The sequence below is a fragment of the Mesoplodon bidens genome, assembly GCF_964165515.1.
Source record: "Mesoplodon bidens genome assembly, chromosome: 11".
Lineage (NCBI taxonomy): Eukaryota > Metazoa > Chordata > Mammalia > Artiodactyla > Ziphiidae > Mesoplodon > Mesoplodon bidens.
In genome coordinates, this window is record NC_138167.1 from 24,500,027 (window position 1) to 24,515,360 (window position 15,334).

At 38.2% G+C, this 15,334-nt stretch overlaps 1 pseudogene across 1 annotated transcript; it reads left to right on the forward strand.

The window, feature by feature from the left end:
• Positions 1 to 8,712: 8,712 nt before the first annotated feature.
• LOC308625709 (solute carrier family 23 member 2-like) lies at positions 8,713 to 9,052 on the forward strand (annotated as a pseudogene). The gene has a single exon. The product of its transcript is annotated as a solute carrier family 23 member 2-like (transcript).
• The last annotated feature ends 6,282 nt before the right edge of the window (positions 9,053 to 15,334 follow it).

Below are 15,334 nucleotides of genomic sequence, written 5' to 3' on the forward strand. Positions count from 1 at the left end.
ATGACAGACCTATAGCCAGCATCATATTCAACAATGAAAAGCTGAATGCATTTCTTCTAATATTAGGAACAAGACAAGGATGCCCACTCTCACCACTTTTATTCAACATAGTATTAGAAGTCCTAGTCATATGAATCAGACAAGAAAATGAAGTAAAAGGGATCCAAATTGGAAAGGAAGAATTAAAACTGTCACTGTTTAGATGACATAATGCTATATATAGAACATCCTCAAGCTGCCACCAAAAAACTATTAGAACTAATAAATGAATTCAGTAAAGTTGCAAGATACAAAATTAATATACAGAAATCTGTTTCATTTCTATACACTAAAAACAAATTATCAGAAAGAGAAATTAAGAAAAGAATCCCACTTACAATTGTACCAAAAAGAGTAATATACTTATGAATAAATCTAACCAATTAGGTAAAAGGCCTGTAGTCAGAAAACTACAAGACATGGATGAAAGAATTAAAGATGATACAAGCAAATGGAAAGATATACCATACTTATTGATTAGAATAATTAATATTATTAAAATGACCATTTTAATGCAATATTCAATATAATGGCAATGGCATTTTTCACAGAACTAGAACAAATAATTCTAAAATTTGTATGGGAATACAGAAGACCTCCAATAGCCCAAAACAATCTTGAGAAAGAAGAAAAAAGCTGGAGGTATCATGCTTCTTGATTTCCAACTATGCTACAAAGCTGCAGTAATCAAAATAAGGTGCTACTCACACAAAAACAGACTCATAGATCAGTAGGGCAGAATAGAGAGCCTAGCAATGAATCCACACTAACATGGGCAATGGACTTATATGATGGGAAAATGGACTGCTACATACATAAAATCAAGCTGAACTACTTTCTTACACCGTATAAAAAAATAAACTCAAAATGGTTGAAGAACTTAAATGTAAGACCTGAAATCATAGAACTCCTAGAAGAAAACATAGGCAGAATGCTCTTTGACATTGGTCTTTGCAATAATTTTCTGGATGTCTCCTCAGGCAAGGGAAAAAAAAAACAAAAATAAACAAATGGGAGCACATCAAACTAAAAATCTTTTGCACAGTGAAGGAAACTATCAACAAAATGAAGAAGCAGACTACTGAATAGGAGAAGATATTTGCAAATGATATATCCAACAAGGGACTGATATTCTAAAATTATACTAAAAACTCATACAACTCAACATCAAAAACATGAACAACTCAATTAAAAAATGGGCAGTGAACCTGAATATGTATTTTTCCAAATAAGACATACAGATGGTCAACAGACACTTTAAAAGATGCTCAACATCACTAATCATCAGGGGAATGCAAATTAACACCACACTGAGATATCACCTCACACCTGTCAAAACGGCTGTTATCAAAATGACATCAAATAGAAAGTGTGTTGGTGAGGATGAGAAAAACGAATCCTTGTGCATTGTTGGTGGGATTGTAAATTAGTGCAACCACTATAGAAAACAGTGCCTCCTCTAAAAAATTTAAAATAGAACTGGTATATGATCCACAATTGCACTTCTGGGTATTTATAGAAAGAAAACAAAAAACACTAATTTGAAAAGACATGTGCCCACCAATATTCCTTGCAGCATTGTTTACAATAGCCAACATATGGAAGCAACCTAAGTGTTCATCAATAGATGAATGAATAAAGAAGGTGTGGTATGTAATACATGCACAATGGAATACTACTCAGCTGTAAAGAAAAAATCTTGCCATTTATGGCAACATGGATGAATCTACAGGATATTATTCTATGTGAAATAAGTCAGACAGAGGAAGACAAATGCCACACTTAAATTGGAATCTAAAAAAAAAACCACAAACAAAACAAAATGAAAACAGACTCATAGATGCAGAGAACAAATATGGGATGGGTTGCCTGAGGCAAGGGGTTGGGGGTGGCTGAAATAGGTGTAAGGGATTAAGAGATAAAACCTCCAGTTATATAATTAATAATCATGGGGATGTTATATACAGCATAAGGAATATGGTCAATAATATTGTAATAACTTTGTATGGGGGTCAATGGTTATTAGACATATGGTGGTGATTATCTCATAAAGTATGCAAATGTCAGACCAGTATGTAGTATACCTGATACTAATATATGTCAACTGTATTCAAATTTTAAAAAGTGAGATATCTTTGTGGAGATATTTGTTGTCTTTAAGAGTAGGAATGTGGTAATTGAGAAATATTTTTAAACATTGCACAAAAGTTCACTTAATTTACCACCTTCAAATATATAGATCAATATATCTCCAAAAAATTAACACAGAATGCCAATCTTTTTAGAAGACTCTAAAATAGGTCATATTATCAAATAAATGTTAAAAAATCATTTTACTATAGATACCCTTACCTTCCATTAGATACTCACAACACATAAACCAGAGTAAAGGCCTATGAAGCCCTTCAGTAAAGAAGTTTGTTTAACTTTATTAAAGCTAGTGTTTCTGAAATTTATTTGATAAAAGAATCTTTATTTTGATTAACTTCCCTTAACAGTCCATAAAATGCTAGAATATACTTTGAAAAATGTTGACATAAACTATTCCAGGCAGAATGAGGTTATAAAGAAGTTTCCTCAGCAGGAGATTCTATAACATCTCTCAAGAAGTTGTCTAAGTGTCCAGCAAACAGAAATCTTTCTGTATATGAGATAAATCCTTCATGCTACATTTTAAGCATTTCCTGCTGTTGTGTACTCAATGGAGAAAAAAACAGCTGGTCACCATTTTCTGTGTAAGAAATCATAATTCATTTAGAGACCTTTATTGGGACATCCATCTAACCTACTTTGCCAAAACAGAAGGAATAAGTATAATGATTAAACTTTTCTTAGATATTCATCTTTCATAGTGTTAAAACTATCTTTGTGGCTCTACTTGAAATCATCTGATTTTTCCTTTACCTTTTTAAGTTAGAAAAACCATAAATTTAGTTACCCTATCAAAATATGACCTGTTCTTTGTACCATGGTGCTTACAGATTACTTTGGAATTGAGTATCTTGTGTAGGAGTTGAGTTCAAAAGTCAGGAAATGAAGCAAAATTATATAAAGTCAAAATGACTCCTAAATCCTGTTAGAAAGTCTTGATGATGGAGAGGGACATGCCATCTCTAAGAATGCCCCAAAGACGTGGGTTGCTGTCCAGATCTGAGACAGATGACTGTACCAAATAAAGTAGTTGGCCTCTTCTCAGAGGCCATGTTGCATGAAAAATGCACATCTTTTAGATGTGCATCTTTAGAATCCTGTTCACCACAGCAGATGCTCACACCATGAGGCATCACAGGAACTGAAACTGAAACTGACTGAGAGGACAAATCCATATCTCTCATCTCCTGCTCTCCCCTGGGACTGTGCTTAATGAGGGCAATAGTGAGAAATTGTCCTCACACTATTGAAATTGTTATTTTTTCTCTCTCTATTTTTCTCCTTCTCTATTTATTTTTGCTTCTGATTTTTAAAAATTGATCTAGTATAGTTGAATGTCTGTAAATGTACCTATAGTGCAAATAACTATATGTCAGAATGTGTTGATTACCATTGTAGTTAAATTTTTTTAAAATCTAGTCAATATCTTCAAAGTACAGTAAAGAAGAATCATTATTTTTACTTAGTTTTATTTTGTTTCAATAAACATTCAACTGAAAATTGTTATATGGAAAGAGTGGGGGGTCTGTTGGACAAAAAGATCAATGTGACCCAACCCTTGGTCTCAGACTTCATACTTGATGGACAAAAGCATAAAGACTAAAATCCAAATAGGACTGCATTAAGTATCATGATAGTATAGAAAGGGAAGTTTATTCTGCTTAAGTCAGGGAAGAATGTTGCCCTTAGAAGTGATCTTTGAATCAGGCCTTATACAATGAGAAGGATTTTTCTAAATAGCGGAAGGGGTGTGTGTGTGTGTGTGTGTGTGTGTGTGTGTGTGTGTTCATACATGTAAATGTATTTGTGGGGTGGGGTGGGGCGGGGAATTTACACCAATGGAGCAAGAGAAAAGACAAATAGACCTGAAGTGAAAAGTCTGTGAAAGGAAGAGCCCACAATCTGGAACTTTGTTCCTTATGCTGTTGGAAGGTTAGACAAATAAGGGGAAGCAAGAAGAACTGAAACTGGACGGGTGGCAGGGCCCAGGTTGTGAAGGGCTTTGAACGCTCTGCTAAGGAATATAGTCTTAATAGAGAACAAAGAGACCACGATAATTTCTTGGCAGGGGAGTGGTATGTTTAGATCATATCCATAGTAGGGGAATGGAATGTAAGTAGGGAAAGCCAATTTCCTCAAGGCAGCTATTAGGTCTTATTCCATTTTTATTCGCCACTGTTAGCAAAATATCTAATATTTTGTCTTGTATGTTACCACTGTGTGATGGTGACTGGAATTAGGGTTGTAGTGGTAGAGGCTAAAAGCATATCATTATACCAAAGAACATTTCATTGTTTTAGGCAAGTCAGATCTTCTCTTACATACCCAACCCCACTCAGAGTTCTCTAGTTAGAAGTATGCCACATGAATGTAAAATGCATAATAAAAATAACCTCAAACCTTAAGACATCCTGTGAGAACGTAATGAAAAACCAATACAAAATAAATTATTCATAAATAAAAGTCAATGATATTTCTTCGTGTTATGCAGAAAAACCACATTAGAAGACATAGGAAACAGAACTATAAAAAATAGATTTAATGACATTAATTCTGCCAATCAAAATTAGATTGGCTATTTTCTTGATTTATGTTACTATTTATTGCAAACCAACATGTTTAGTCCAGCTTAAATCTGTACAAGTCATAAAGGAAACCCTAGTGTGCTTTCAGACTATGGTCCTCCTGGGGTATAACATTAACTATTCATAAAAGGAAATGGAATAATCAGGCTTCATAGTTTTAATTCCCTTTATCTCTACTGTACATACATTCCAATGGGGGTGATTATTCTAATCATAATGGTCAATGACAAATTAGTTCACTTAAAAATGTATTGCTAACAAAGGATACAATCCAAAACTAAATTCCTAAATCATTGTTTATATGTGATAATATAACTTCAAATTCAGTCTTAGTGCATGCAGAATGGGAATAGTAGGAGGATATTATGGAAAGGCACAGAAAGGGCCAAATTCTATACAAAAATTCTCATTGTGATTCCCTTTAAGGGGCACAATCCTCAGAGGTACAACCTGAGCTTTTTGATAAATAAGAAATTAAACTTGAGGTCTTAAATTTCTAATTCTATGAAAAAATAACACAAATTCAAAACAATCTGTATTTTCAATCTGTAATTATTCTAGAGAAAAACTAACATATCTTAGTTCTTCTACCCAATCTGGACAATACCTTGCAAAATTCACATATCTACTCACTGGGTCTCCTACTTATGCTAACCCTCCAACTAGTTTGTGGGAAGTTTAAAATGAAGAGGAGGCTTGATCTGTATCTCTGTATAGTCCTGCACCTCTCTCACTTCATCTAGTGCCTCTCCACCCTGACTCACTCTACTGCAGCCTATCTCTTCCCTGTTGCTCCTGAATATGTCAGCCAGGCTTCTCCCTCAAGGCACTGGCACCTAATTTCCCTCTGCTGGAATGCTCTTCCCTCAAACATACAAGTGGCTCACTCTCACATTTCCTTCCTGTCCCAAGTGTCATCTTACTTGAGAGCTCCTTCTTGACGTCTACACAACATTTATCAACTCTTCATTCTGATACACACATACAGTTTTGTTTAACTATTCGTTTAACTATTCCCCTCTACTATAATCTAAATCCATGAGGCCAGAACCTTTGTTTTGTTCACTGCTTTAATCCCAGCAACTGGTCAAGTTCCTAGCCTATATTAGGCACTCAACAAATATTACACAAAGGAAGGAATAAAAAGAAAGTCTAGAAAAAGGGGCTGCCCTCCCTTTACTGGTAAAGGTGGATTTAGCATAATTGAGAATCAAGGAAATATTCTGTCTGACACTCTGGACTCTGTGTATGTGCTTTCTCATCCAATAAAAGATACTCTTTCTGGGAATGGACTTCCATGCTATCAAAATTTAAGAACATATTTAGAAACTATAAGATAAATTTAACCGAGTACTTACTGAATACAAGTGAGCACGTTACTGAAAACGCTTCTAAGTCAGCAAACTTGTGCTTATTTTGCTGACAATTTTGCATGTATTTCTTTCACTGTTCTTTTTTAACACAGAAGAATATCTATAAAACCAAAACTTCTATTTTCCTAAAAGTTCACCCCTACTGGATGTCATAGTCCTTAAGATCATTGCCTTAGTAACTAATCATTGCACATGAAAAATTGGATTGTTGGAAATAACAATTGCGGCAAGAAATAACCTGCCTCAAGAGGTTTACTAAGCTGCAGAGACTCTTACTTTTAAGGCCTGATTCTCGTCTCTCTTCCAGTGAATAAACAGACCAAAAAGGAGAGAGTTCAGGCCACAAAAACATGAGCTAGAAGCCAAACCTCTGTCTCCAATCTCTAAAGGAACAAAATATAGAGAGTATAACTTGCCTCCAAGGATTGCCTGAGGCATTAGTTAATGTTTGCAAAGAATTGTCGGGATGAAAGCCACTGTAGAAGAGCTATATCTTACTATCTCAGTAATTGGAATGCTATTTTTTTCATGCTTCTTTAAAGAATCTTCTAAGAAGATTTCACCAAAAGAGAAGCCATAACAGCCTTCCAAAGGGAAAATTTCCATTCATTCATCATGTTAACAAAGACACTCTGGGGAGGGCCAGGTCTTGCTTTATGTGAGTCTACTGCCATCATGAAGGTCCATATGTAACACACCTGAACAAAATGACAGCCTATAGGGGCTCAGCACTCTCCTTAATTTGTTGGGAGAGAGTCAAGGAAACTACTTACTGACAAACCAATCCTAGGCTCCATCACATTTGGTCTTGCAGGTTAATTACCATATAGCAGATGTACTAAGCCGTGAGCTAAGGCCAGATGCTAGCAATTCATATCCATCCCCAATATTTCATGGTGCTATTGAGTTTCGGTTTCTGTAAAACTGTTTTTTTTTTTTTTTTTTTTTTTGTTGCGGTACGCCGGCCTCTCACTGTTGTGGCCTCTCCCGTTGTGGAGCACAGGCTCCGGACGCGCAGGCTCAGCGGCCATGGCTCGCGGGCCCAGCCACTCCGCGGCATGTGGGATCTTCCCGGACCGGGGCATGAACCCGCGTCCCCTGCATCGGCAGGTGGACTCTCAATCACTGCGCCACCGGGGAAGCCCTAAAACTGTATTTTTTGAAGTGTTTCCTCTACCTCCAGCATCAGCATGATCTAGGAACTCACTGGAAATGTAAATCCTCAGGCCTCATGCCAGATCTACAAAATCCAAACTTTGGGGGTAGAGTTCAACAATCTGTGCTGTAACAAGCTCTCCAGTTGATTTTGATGCATTGCTTTATAAGTTCTATTTAGTTTACATAAAAACAGAGATCCTGGCTGTCTGTCAATATCCAATTGGACAGAATAATTTGACTTACTATGAATTTATTAATTTATTTATCCAATGGATATTAAGTACCCATCATGTGCTAAGCATTGCTCTGGAGGCTGGAAATTCAGCAGTGAACAAACAGACACAAACTCTGACCTCCTGGAGCTTACATTCTAGTTGAAGTCGGCAAACAAACAAAATAAGCAAATTAAATCTTGACACATCTGATATCCAGTATTTCAGATGATCTGTTGTGGAAGACATAAAGCAATGAAAGGAAGATGGGGAGTTGATGAGAAGAAGCATGAATAATGTGGCCAGGGTCTGCATTACTGAGCAGGTAAAAGTTGAACTTTGGGTCACGTAACTAACTGATATGTGAGAGTTTGTTAGAGGTTGACTTTTTTACATCATCTTTAAAAGGTCCATTTATAAATTGATTTACAGAGGTATTTATGTCAGAGTTCCTTTTAAGTAATTATGTTTTTTTAAGTACTTTACAAAAAGTCTCAGAAATACATATTACGTTTTGTACTCAAATCTTAGTTCTAAATTTATCCTGACTTTTACTCTATTTGTATGTGTTTAACTATATTTTTTAGTACTTAAAACTATCTAATTTAACCATTATATTAAGTTGATTGTTTAAAAATTTGATAATCACAGGGCTTCCCTGGTGGTGCAGTGGTTGAGAGTCCGCCTGCTGATGCAGGAGACAAGGGTTCGTGCCCCGGTCCAGGAAGATCCCACATGCCGTGGAGCGGCTGGGCCCGTGAGCCATGGCCACTGAGCCTGCATGTCTGGAGCCTGTGCTCTGCAACGGGAGAGGCCACAGCAGTGAGAGGCCCGTGTACCGCAAAAAAGAAAAAAAAAATTGATAATCACAGAAAAATAAAATTCATATGTATTAATTTTAAACTTTTGATCCAATTTTCCTAGGGTGGTAGAAATAGATGAAAGAATGTTGTAGTTAAGCTGTCCTTTTAACCCTGATAGAGTCTTTTAAAATATGAGTTACCTGGAGGGGGCAGTGGGCACCCCAAAGCTGCAGCCAGGTGCTAAGAGATGGCACTTATGGGGCTCATCTCTGCCTGAGAATCAGGGGCTCCAGGCACTGGAAGAGCCGATTCTGATCCTGGGCTCCTCCCTTGAACAAGCCTTAACTAGCAGCCACTTCAGTCCAAAGGCCAAGCTTCTCGTTTTCTGTTAATGATGTGTACTGGTAAAAACACTACATCCAAATCCATAGAGGCTGGAAGTTCAGCTGAAGGCAAGATGAAGATGAAGAGAAGCACCCCGCTTTCTTTACTCTTCTGGCGGTGTTCAGTGGAGGTGCCACATCCAGCGGTGAACACAACGATGAAGACACCGAGCTCATGGCAATATACATGACAGAAAATGGCATCACAGAAAAGAGCTGTCTCACCAAGAGACATTGGATAGCCCTGGCAGTCTAGACCTCCAGAAATCGGACATGATTTACACCGTAGAAGACATTCCTCTCTGGCCCCTGTGCATGTTTCTGGGGTTGCATCACTACCTGACATGATTCAGCAGCACGATCAAGGTGCCCTTTGCACACTCTGAATGGGACATATTCTAAGGACAAAAAAAAAAATACAGAGAAATCTTAAACTTAGTAGTCTTGTTAGTAGTGACATTGGTGTAATTCTGGAACTGTACTGTATGATGTTATAGATTGAACAGATGAATGAGTATGTTGATGTGGAAAATCAGGATTCTCAGTGTAGGAGAAGGGGAGATAAGAATATGGAAAGAAAGAAGGTAATTCAGTGGTATTGGATTGAACTGTTGCTATCATTATGACTCTATGATTCAAAAAAGAGTTGTATCTCTGTTCACTGACTAAATGCCATCCCAGTAATGGTGAGCCCACCCAGTGCTCAGATCTTGGTTTCTAAATACCATTCTTCACTAAAATGAATCAGCGTTCCTTGGAGAAATGGTTGACTCCAGTGTTGGGGCTGAGAAAACTAAAAGTTGAGCCTGGAACATCTTGTGCCAGAAAGGAATTGCTTAAAGAGTAAGGAAGAGGTGGTGGGAAGAGCTATGTCAAAAAGGATGAGAACCCCCTTGAACCAGCTGCTTTGGACAAGTTTGGGACAATTTAATTACTGAAAGAAATAGTTATGGAAGTGTATTATTAAACTGAATTTAAAAATGAAAAAAAAAGTCACATCTCACTAAAGATTAAAAGGAAACAAAATGTTTTGTGGTTAGCAGAGTAGGTTCAGTTTAGACCCAGACCCCTGGAGAAAGTGTTACTGAGTTGTTATGGACTGAATTGTGTCCCCTCATGTGTTGAAGTCCTAACACCCGGTGTGAATTTATTTGGGATGGTTATTTAAGGAAGTAATTAGGGTTAAATCAGGTCATGAGGGTGAGGCCCTAATTCCATAGAACTGATCTCCTTATAAAAAAGGAAAGCAACACCAGAGACCCCTCTGCATGAGAAGCCATGTAAAGAAAAGCCCACAGGAAAAGCCATGTGAGAGCAGAGTGAGAAGGCAGCTGTCTGCAAGCCAAGAAGAGAGGTCTCAGCAGAAACCAACTCTCCCAGCATCTTGATCTTGGACTTCCAGATTCCAGAACTGTAAGAAAATAAACTTCTGTTGTTTAAGCCCCCCATTCTGTGGTATTCTGTCATGGCAGCCCAAGCAGACTAATACATGAGAGTAATCATCTCCTTTTAAACTCAGAGTTAATTGCATATTGAGAAAATCTCCATGAAGACTGTCAAGCAATGTAGGCTTGCAAAGCCATTAAGACCACCTGAAGAAAGCTGACTAAATTCCGCATGTCCATTACGGTCTCTGCCAGAAAAATACTGACCACCTGTCAGTAGTATCACAGGATAGTGGGAGAAAAAGTAGCCACAAGTGGAAGGCCAGGAGGTAAGAGTCAGATAAAGAATAATTGAAACACAACTCTGGATTACCTCCTTTGTATTAAATAACATTTAATAAGATAAAGGTGGATAGGATTCATTAAATTGACTCATTTAAGGTGATCATTAGATTCATCATTTTTTGATACAAAATGATCAATGGCCAACTTAAGTGAAAAAAATGCTATAAGAACATATGATGGGTTCCTGCCCTGGTCAGATAAGGCTTTCCTAAGAAAGAGACATTTCAGCTGAGCAGCCAAAAGACCATTCTAAGTACAGGTGAGAAAATTCTGCTCTGGGTGGAGTGCAGACAGCTCTGTGTGAGATGAGATTGAAGAGTCAGGCAGGGGCAGATCATGCGATGATCAGATTAGTAAAGAAATGCGAGAGACACAGCAAGACGTTAAATAAAGATATGGGAAAACAGTCCAGACTGTGAGAAAATCTACAGGAATAAATAACCAGTTTCTCCAAAAAAATGTATTGCAAGGAAAGAAAAGAGGAAGGGAAAACCTATAATTAAAAGGGATTTAAGTGACATATTGACCAAATATTATATGTAGACCTTGTCTAGATCCCGATTTGAATAAATATACTATAAAAACCATATGAGACAAAATGGAGAATTTGAGTTGGATATTTCCTGAAGGAAATTACTCTCAATTTTTAAAGATGTGGTAATGATATTAAAGGAATCATAATTTAGAGATCATGCTAAAATATTTACACATGAAATGACTTGAACGTCTGGAACTTGCTTCAGAATAACTGACTGTAGGGAAAAGGAGAAAATAGGTTGGAGTACAGATGAAACAAGATTGGCCATGAGTTGATGATTCTTGAAGCTGAGTATTAGCTACTTGGACATTTACTATGCTGTTCTCTTTTCTTTTGTGTATGTTTGAAATTATGCATAATAAAAATTTTCAGAAGGGAAAAAAAAAGAAAAGCACTACAGGAAAAAGGCAATAGAGCTGCAAATGCACTAGCAAGAATCAGGACTATTTATCCAAACGTGTCTCTTTTCAATCTGTGAATACTGTGCTCAGAAAATTCAAGATACCACCTACAAATGCAAAGCATTTGAAGTCAGATCAACGCTGCTTATAAAGTTTTTTCAATACTGTTTGAAATATTGACACAACATTGGGAAATTTTGCAAATTTAAGTGAAAAGAATCCATTTGGAATCACTCCAAAAGTGAATTACATTTTAGAAGGTCTATTTGAGCTAGCTGTAATCAGTAACTCAAGTATATTTTTAACTCATTGACTATGAGTTACATTTCAAACTAATCATCTTGTTTATTTCTGCTAAAATTTCAGAAATTAAGTGATCAGCTTGAAAGGTCTGCCCTGCCAGGTCTCTTTTTCAAAGGAAAAGCAATTTTCTACCATAAATTCTGCTAATGGGAGGAAAGCTATTAAAATATCTTCCAACAAAATAGAATATACAGCAAAAATAAGCCTTGAATCAAGCTTAAGCAGTTTAGTCATGCATTTTCATTGGTTAATCAGGAAGGAATAAAGAAATTCATAACAAGGACACATGAATGGGAAAGGGAAGATGACACAGTGGGGCAACAGGCATCCATCAACTGGCAGTTAATTAAATTGTGTGGCCCTTTAAATTCAAACTGTCATTTTAATCAAGAAAAAATTTTAAATGTCCAGAATGCATTAACTTCAAAAATATAATCAGAGCTCTGTTCTTTTTCCTTTGAGAAACCCTTTTCAGGGAAGAAATAACAGGAGCCCCAAATACTTCCTCAGCATGGGAATATGCTTGTGATAAGTGTGAATAAAAATCAAAAAACAAAAGCAGCAATGATTTGTCCTATATCAGAATGTTACTGCTCAAAGCCAAAAGATCCCTCTGATTCTTTCACTTTAAAACTGCTTGTTTCTATAAAGACACAGTAGGTTGGTCTATTTCATAAAACTTGCTTTCTTGGGGAAAGACAGAAGTCTCGATATCTAACACCTTTAAGACAAGCATGTGGCCTATCCCCCCACCCCAACCCCTTCTGTTCTACTTATCAGGTGTGGGAGATCTGACCTGTCTGCCAAGGCTATCCTCGTATTTTTGCCCTCAACCCTCCTGAGATAGCACTGATGATTCAAAGGGCCTCCAAGTCTTACCTAGCACCAGCTACAATAGCTCTATGCAGGTATCACCTGCCCTCTACTCAAGAACATCTCTACCTTCTCATTTCCTTGTCAATTATCTTCTCCAGGACCAATCAAAGAAAGTTACGCAGCACTTTTCTCCTCAATAGAACCACAACTCCCACTTAAATTCAATAGATGTGCAGAACCTGCCCCCCATATGTTTATGCTTACACTCCAGTGGTAATAATCCCATACACATACATACTCACCGGCACGATTGAATGGTTTGGTGTCACCAGCATCAAGTGTCAGTGAAGTTCAAGAAATGAGAGATCAATGAAGAAGGGAAGAACATGAGAAGATCTGTCAATTTTCTAGGCAGAATTTAGTTGGAATGGTGGGACAGGGTCAGGTCCAGCAGGGACCACTGAATAAAAAAGCCTTCATATTATGCACAAAAGTGGCATTTTTCTAAGAATAGTAAAAATACAGTTCAGACTGTGGACCATACTGTAGCAATAATTATGAAATTATGTAACAGAGGTTGCCAATTGTAGCAAGCTATAAAAAGCCTTAAAATCCAGAATGGCACAATAAAGCTCATTTTTGCACCTTTCTCTGGAGAAGATTTTGAAAAGCAGGGGAGAGCTCTGGCAAAATCAATGAGATAGAAAAATCGATCTGGTGTGAAATTTATTGACAGAGCACAAAATAATGAAGGTCTTGATGGGGGTAAGAGAGTGATAACAGAGAAAAAGAAAGAGGATAAAAACTGCTTCGAAGAAACAAAACAAATCAAATCAACAAACCAAACCAGGATTCTGTCATTAACACACAGAAAAGGAAAGGGAGTTGTCAGAGATGGCTGTTTCTGGCTTAGGTGACTGGAAATTGGTAGCGTATTGTCAGAATAGAGCCTGTGGGAAGGGGATTCAAGTTTATAGAATAGAACACGTTGGGGGAGAAAATGTTCTCTTATTGGCAACCTGAGTTTGGAATTATAGAAATTATGGGAATATGGCAAGCTTGCTGCTGAAAGGGCATTCGGTGTAGAGAGAATATTTGCTTCAGACAGCATATGGGGCTAGATCTGCCCCAGGGTCCTAACTCTTGTATGTCTAGTCCAGTAGCTGGTGTGTGTTGAGTTAGAGAAGTTGTTTTCTTGATTATCTCAGAAGTCTGAGTCACTTCAAGAGCCAGAAGACATGGGTTCTTCTACTGACTAAAACTTCATCACCTCCAGGCTCTAAAACTTGTCAAATATGGATAATCAAATCACAACTTCCGTGGGGTAGGGAATTCCCCCTTCTTGTGAACCATGAGATTTATTTCCATCCTCTTGTCACTGGGAGTGTCCCATTAGCTTCACTCTGTGTCTTTATGCTGGCTGGCCTCACCTCCACCCATCTATCCATTCCCCATTCACTGATGTTATCTCACATCATGCAGTGACCAATGACAGTTACCATGTTTGCTCCCTTCTTATTTTGGAAGAAAAAATAAAAATGAAAGTAACACTTTATATATTTGGGAATTTTTATTCTAATAACCTCAATCAACTGACATCCAAATGTTAAACTGGAGAAATAAGGGTGCTCAGATTATCTCCTAGTGACTTTGTAAGAGTCATAGGGCAATATCGCAGCAAATATGTCACCTTGAGAAGGGGTGACAATCATAGATCAAGGTGATGTAGAGTCATGGCAAATTCCAGTAACCACTAAGCAGACATCAAGAAAAAGGGCACAGACCATGGTGCTTGAAAAGCTCTGGGAGCAAACGATGAATGTGCAACAAAGGAGGCTCATTTGAGGAAAATGATATAAAGCCAAGGTTGAACTGACTGGGAACAGGGCCAAACCTCAGGGTCACAGGACAGGCAATTCCCAGTCAATTGGTAAGAGAGAGGATGGTGCTCCTCAGGGACCTGTCCCCCTAACAGGACACAGAAGAGTCTCTTGAACCCATGGGAGGAGAGTAACCGGTCCAGACAAGAGGCATAGCTCTCCCAGGGGGTTTTTCCAGGGCTTTGACCCAATAGGAGCACAATGCTTCTGCACCTAGGGGTAGAGAAAGCAAGACTGTTCAGAAAGAAACATGGTAGACATTCTGGCTGGCCTCCCACTGAGTTCAAGATCTTCTGACTCGTGAAGCACAAAGACCCATTCAAGCTAGTTCAAGTACAGGTAAGGTCACTTTGAGAATTGAGGAATCTCACAGGAGCCAAGGACAGGAAATAATAGTAACTGCAGGAGTCTTGGAAATCAGACTGGGCAACCCTCCCAGAGGTGAGGCAGCACCCTCTCTCCTTCATGCCCCCAGGCTTCACTTCCTGCCTCTGCTCATGGGCTTCACACTTTTCATAACTGAAGCTGGAGCATGGTCCTCTGGGCTTCCACTGACCTCTCCTCTTCTCTTGTCTTCACATACCTGTCACTTCGGTCTTCATAGCTCATTCCCAGGTTTCAGAATCCTGAGAAAAGCACCTGATTAGCTCAATTCATCTGGAATCAAGTCTCACAGGTCGCTAAGCTCCACCGCCTCTCGATCTTTCAAGTTCCAGCAAAGATGTCCCTTCCTCTGACCAACTTCCCTGTCACAGCCCCTTCCTTAGCCAGACTGGTTTCCCCACTGTAAGCTCCCACAGGCTCAGGGCTTACAAACCGCCCCATAACCGCCTGTTTATGTGCCTATCTTCCCACGAAAACAGAAGCTCCAGGGTCAGGAGCTATGTCTTTGTATAGTTATCTCACCAGCACCCAGCTTTTTAAATAAATAAACATGGACTCGATGGGTTTTGATAAATTAA